The sequence below is a fragment of the Diabrotica undecimpunctata genome, chromosome 5, assembly GCF_040954645.1.
Source record: "Diabrotica undecimpunctata isolate CICGRU chromosome 5, icDiaUnde3, whole genome shotgun sequence".
NCBI lineage: Eukaryota > Metazoa > Arthropoda > Insecta > Coleoptera > Chrysomelidae > Diabrotica > Diabrotica undecimpunctata.
Genome location: NC_092807.1, coordinates 17560658 through 17566840, shown reverse-complemented (window position 1 = coordinate 17566840; position 6183 = coordinate 17560658).

Below are 6183 nucleotides of genomic sequence, written 5' to 3'. Positions count from 1 at the left end.
TCTATTTTTCCTCGTATGTCCCCATATATTGGACAACTAGGTGGACGAGAATGACTGCATATGATCTGGTAAGAGCAGTTCGTGCTACGAACATCTTTATCAAAAGTGTTGCCATCCTTCAGTAATGAAGGCTATTTTATATCCTTAGCAAATGGCAGGTATAATGCAGAATGATGGTCAAGATGATAAAAAAAAAGAAAACGGTAAAATAATGTTCCTTTGGATATTTTTCTTTACAGAAAAAGTTGTTATGTAGACATAAGCTACAACAGCTGTAGTGATAATTATTTATAATAAAAATTTGTGGAAGTGTTGAAAACATAAGTTTTCAGTGTTTTATTGCTTCCTAAAAGATAGTTATGATGAAGGAAACGAAATAGGCAACAGTACCAAAAAATCATACATATCGTTCGAACAGCTATCATCGGTAAATACTGACCAATTTAAAGCTACTAAAAGAAACTACTGGTGCTAAACTTTTGTCATAAAATCTCTATGTTTTCGTCGATAATTTTTATGTTAAATTTACATGCCTTAAAACTAATATTAGCATACACATTAAACCTTTAAATACTTAAAAAATATATTTAAACAAACGACTTACAATTAAAATTAAATAATTTGTTCATTTTTATCAATTAACTTGACGCCTACAGTACTTTCGAATGCTTTATGGTATTAAGTTAAACTTAAGGACTACACATATTTACAAACTTAAATGGTTGATCATCTAAAAACGACAATTCTACATGATTATTGTACCTGCATGTTTAATGCATACCTACACCCTAAACTGGAAGTATTTCACTGCAAGACTTTCGTGTATTTTTATATATTAGGTTTTTATTTATTATTACTGCAATGAAAAAATAATAACATTGTATATCTGCTAAAAATGGGTAATAGGAGTTACTATATCGTCGCGACAAATACAACTGTTTAAAAATATCGCTATTTTCTAACCGTCCCAATTTACCGTGCGGCATATTTTTGCCACGTGACCGGTTCACTCGACTGTGTTTATGCCATCGAGCAAAAAGACAAAAGAGGGAATGTAAAGGTAGTGGGGGCAAAAATATTGTTAGACAGGAAGTGCCATCTTGAGAGGCCGCATTAAACAAGGAAATAGAGACTCTTTCCTTGTTTAAGAAATCAAATTTAGTTGGGTTATGTTATTGCTGATGTTATTGTTTGTCCCAACTGTCACATGAAAGATTATTTGTATTTTCTATTGAAGTTTTTTAACAATTGTTTCACATTTTAGACTATTATTGTTATTATTTAATTAAAACTTTATTGTGTTCTAGTGTTAAACAAAGTATTTTAAGTGTATTATGTATTAATATTATGTAATATTAATATTATGAAATACAACAAATAAATAGATAAATTAGAACCCCTACACCACTGTATGATTATTGTGAAGTGTCATGAAATTTAAATTTGGCGCATTCGCATTTCCGGATATGTCCGCCATCAGAGGCCACTTTTTTGGTCTCCTTTTCATAATGATTAGATTCCCTCTTTTGTCTTTTTGCTCGATGGTTTATGCACAATACAAGCAAGATTGTTTCTCTTGACGGTAACTTTAATTTAAAAATACTAGAATTGATTCGCCGCCCTATCAAACAGTGATTGTTCCAGTGATCGGACAAAGAACTCACGAACCCTGAGTTGTCGAACCCTAAGATGAGGTGCTTACCACAGATAATATTGTTTATTAGTTACCTTGCTTTGCTATTATTGTAATTCCTGTTACCATTGTTTAACCAACTCTTTGTTTTAAAGCCCACATAACCTCTCATAAAAGTAACTTCAACAAATTTAAGCATTTTTGTGCTTTAACCCAGCATAATAATTCTTCCAGTCACCAATTAGATTTTTTTGGTGTTAAAATTTTATATAGGAAATAATTCCTTAATAGGACAGTAGATATTGAAATATGTCAAATTTTCAAACATCCATCTTCTTTAAACAAAAAAAACATTAACATTTTGAGTCAAGTTTATTCATCATTGATTTTACAAAATGATTCGATATTTTTTTACTTCCCCTTGTACTATTCCTCACTTGATCTTCAACAGAATTATTTTAAATACTATTCAAATTTAGATGCCTCGCTGTGTCAACTGTCACTTGTCACATACCATGTTCCCGGTTTATCCAAGACTATTAACAAACTCCTTTTACACTTATATATAATATGATATCTAAAGTTAAATTTAAACGACATTTTAATAATTTCTGGTTGAAGTATAGTTCAACCCAGCTCAGCTTAAACCATCAACATAACTACTCACATCAAACTGATTCCGCCAGGTAACTGAGCCATCGAGCGGACTTAGACCGAAACTGAAAGTTTCACATTAAATTTTTTCAAAATATGACATATAACACTGTTGAAAAAGGTACTTAAGATTGTAAATTTTTTACTCATTTAGATCATTGCTAATGAAATACTAACAGTTTTATGTCTACATCTTAAAAACGGTAAATGACTGAGTATATGACACATAATCTTGTTGAAACAAATAAATTAAAATAAAAAAAAAAACAGATAATGAAACCTAACATGGTTTACAGGCACTAACATTTACTAAAAATAATGTCCATATATGCATTCCTACAAAATGGGGTGTATTAAGAACAAAATGTGATGTATTAAGAATAAAATGTAGACAAATATAACAAAAATTTTGAAAACAGTCATTTTGAGTCAAATTAATCTAACGTTTGATTATTTTTTTTTCTAAGAAAAATAATTTAATTGGAGTATCATGGAATTTTACATCTTAAAACCAAGTAAGTGATTGTGCAAAGTCCACGACAAACTGACTATTTTCAGGACATGGAAACGAGAAACTCTCAGTGAAGCAATTAAAAATATTTATTAGGAAATAGAAGAGATAATGGATCTCTACCCATATAATGCAAACATAAAATCGTATGAAATGAAAATGGCAGCAAAAAAAATTAGTTCTTTCTTCACGTTCCTTTGATGATCTTGCCTTTGCCTGTTTATTGATATGGTTGCATCTATTAATGTCATGCTCATAGACAGAAAGCTACCGTTAGTGTTACCAACTAACTTATAGTTAGAAGTATATAAAAATAATATATAAACGTAATATTACGATTATGGTCAAAAATTTCAAAGTATGACGACAAATCTGATAAAATGGCAAGAAACTGTTAAAATGCTGAATTATGACGATTGTTCGATACACAGTGATCATTACAACCCATAAAAAAGTTCATTTTTTATTCTTCTTCCATCTACTATGCCTTTTCTAACGTGGGTTAAAAAATGTATTAAAAACTTTTATTATTATGACAGTTGACATTTAATACACCCTATTTTGTTAAAAAATGCCTATACGGTAATTTCATCACCAAAATATTAATTAATATATACAAAACAAATTAGAATTATAATAACTACTAAACCAAGTCTTATTTTTTTCTTTTTTATGAAGTGGAAATATATTCCACTCCAATTTTTTAAAGCTACATATTTTACCTTGAAATATAAAGTGCTTAGAGAATCGTATTTTTATTGTAATTAAGGATTTTTATTAAAATAGTTACACGAAAATGAAAGTATAAGTTTAAAAGAACATTAAATTAAAATTGAATTTACTTAATTATTAGCTTTAAGTAATTAAAGAAGATTAAAATGTCCTAGCATCCACAAGAAAAGAAAAAAGAGAATATACAAACAGAAATTAGACAGGGGAGACGGGGGGGGAGGGAGTGAACATAGAAAAAGAGGGGTTTGGTTTGGAAAAATTGAAAAAATATAGATGAGAGATCCAGGGAAAAATCTTCGTTAAGATGAGACAAAAGACTAATATTAGGATTTGTCAAAGGCTAGAGCAACGATACCGATCGACCCGTCGATTGCGACAGCTTTTGAGGTCGATCACAAAAGAATTCAAAATTATTTAGGTCCTGATCGAAATATTCCATTTTCTGAGGCAACATTACCGTTCGACGTTTGGCGAATGTTACTGATTGTTCTCTAGTGTCTGTTTCATGTATAACAAGTTGAGATGACGGAGCATTATGCCAGTCTTTATTAAATTACGACAAGTAGAAGTTAAAGAAGTAAAATAGCAATATTTCAAACACGAAATGAGTACGGACGAATATCTCACATCAGACTTGCGGTTGACACTCAGTAATTACGAAACATCTTACAAACAATTTGTGGATGATGTGTGGATGCAGTGCCATGCATCCACATCGAAAGCAAATAAGTGATTTAAGAAAATTATTACTTTACAACTATTATTATTAGATGATTTAATTATATTTTGTATTTATAGCATTTACAAGCTTGTTTCACTAATTTCTAAGTACGATCCTTGTTTAAAAACTCATTTAGAACAGTCCAGTGTGTTTCAGGGCATCTCAAATCGAATTCAGAATTATTTGATTTCTGCTATTTCGACAGTAGTTTCAAACAAAATAATTGATGAAATTAAACAAACACGCTTCATTGCAATTATTTTAGATGAAACAACTGATGTTACCAATTTTAGCCAGCTCTCTGCAATAGTACGATTTGTTAATACAGACGGAATTATACAGGAAATATTTTTAGGTTTTATAAATGTATCAGATGATAGAACGGCACTCGCATTATATAAAATTGTTTGTGAACTTTTAAAATCCATTAATGGTTATGACAAGCTAATTGCCCATAGTTATGACGACGCTGCGGTTATGGCTGGGCATTTGGGGGGTCTACAACTGAAAGTGTGAGAAACATGATCTAGTGCGATATTTATAAACTGTTTTGCCCACAAACTAAACTTAGTTTTATCCCAATCGGTCGTGCAGATCAAAGAATGCAAAGTTTTTTTTGCAACTTCAAATGGAATGGCTACTTTCTTTTCTAAATCCTCTAAACGAACTCAAGCCTTGGATACAATTGTAAAACGAAGACTACCAAAAGTTGCAGTGACGCGATGGAATTACAACGGCAGACTAGTATTAACAGTCTTGAAAATGGTGGAGATTGGTGAAAAGTGAGATACAGAAACCATAAATAGCTCGAGAGGGTTTTTGGATAGTTTAAAAAATGATTTTAATTTTAATTTTTAATCTTGCTTTTTTCTTAAATATTTGCATTCTCAGATAATTTATTTAATGTATTACAATGCAAGATAAACGATATAGGCTTCTGTATAAAAAAAATTAACGAATTTAAAGATGTTATTAACAAAAAGCGAGATGACTTTGAAAAATACTGGAATAACATGATGGCAAGAAGTTTTCGCATACGCACTGATAATGTTGGAGATATTGAATCGTGCTACCGTCGACTATATATATATATATATATATATATATATATATATATATATATATATATATATATATTTATATATATATATATATATATATATATATATATATATATATCTTTGATACGTCTTTATGGATAATAGTTTGATTTGATTTCATTACGTTCGGAGCTAACAGCTTTATACGAAACTGAGGATATTGACACAAAAAATAATGTGAATTTTTTAAAAAGAACTTCTTTGGACAAAGCATATTCGAAGGTAGTGAAATTATGTGAGTTAGTACTGACCATTCCAGATACAAGTGCCTCTGTATAACGTAGTTTTTCAACACTAAAACGAATAAAGACTTACTTAAGAAACTCGCAAGACAAGTTCGACTCTCTAATGTTTCCCTTTTGGCAATTGAAAATAATCTGGTTAAAGAAATATCACAATATCCAAGTTTTTACAATGAAGTTATATACGAATTTGCGAAAAATTGTACAAGAATTGAATTACATTATAAATAGGTGATTTTTCCATTTTTTTTTATAAATTGCTTCCCTTGTTTTAAATTTCACTGCACGCCCCTGACAACTAAGTATAATGGTTATGGGTATGGGAGGTTGTCACTTCTGGCTTTTCCTTAATTTAATTATTGGGACATTTAATCATGCCACAATGCACCTAAACACGTGATTATGAAAAAAAAAATGGCATAGCAGTGCTTTCAAACACTTCGAAGCTGTTTTTTCATGTTAATCTTTTTGAAGTGACTTTAGGAACCCGATATTCTTGCTGGCTTGAGAAATGTTGCTAACACAGTAGAAATATCGAACTCTCAAAGAGCTCACTGGTTGTATCATTCTTCTCCATGGCAATACTGCAC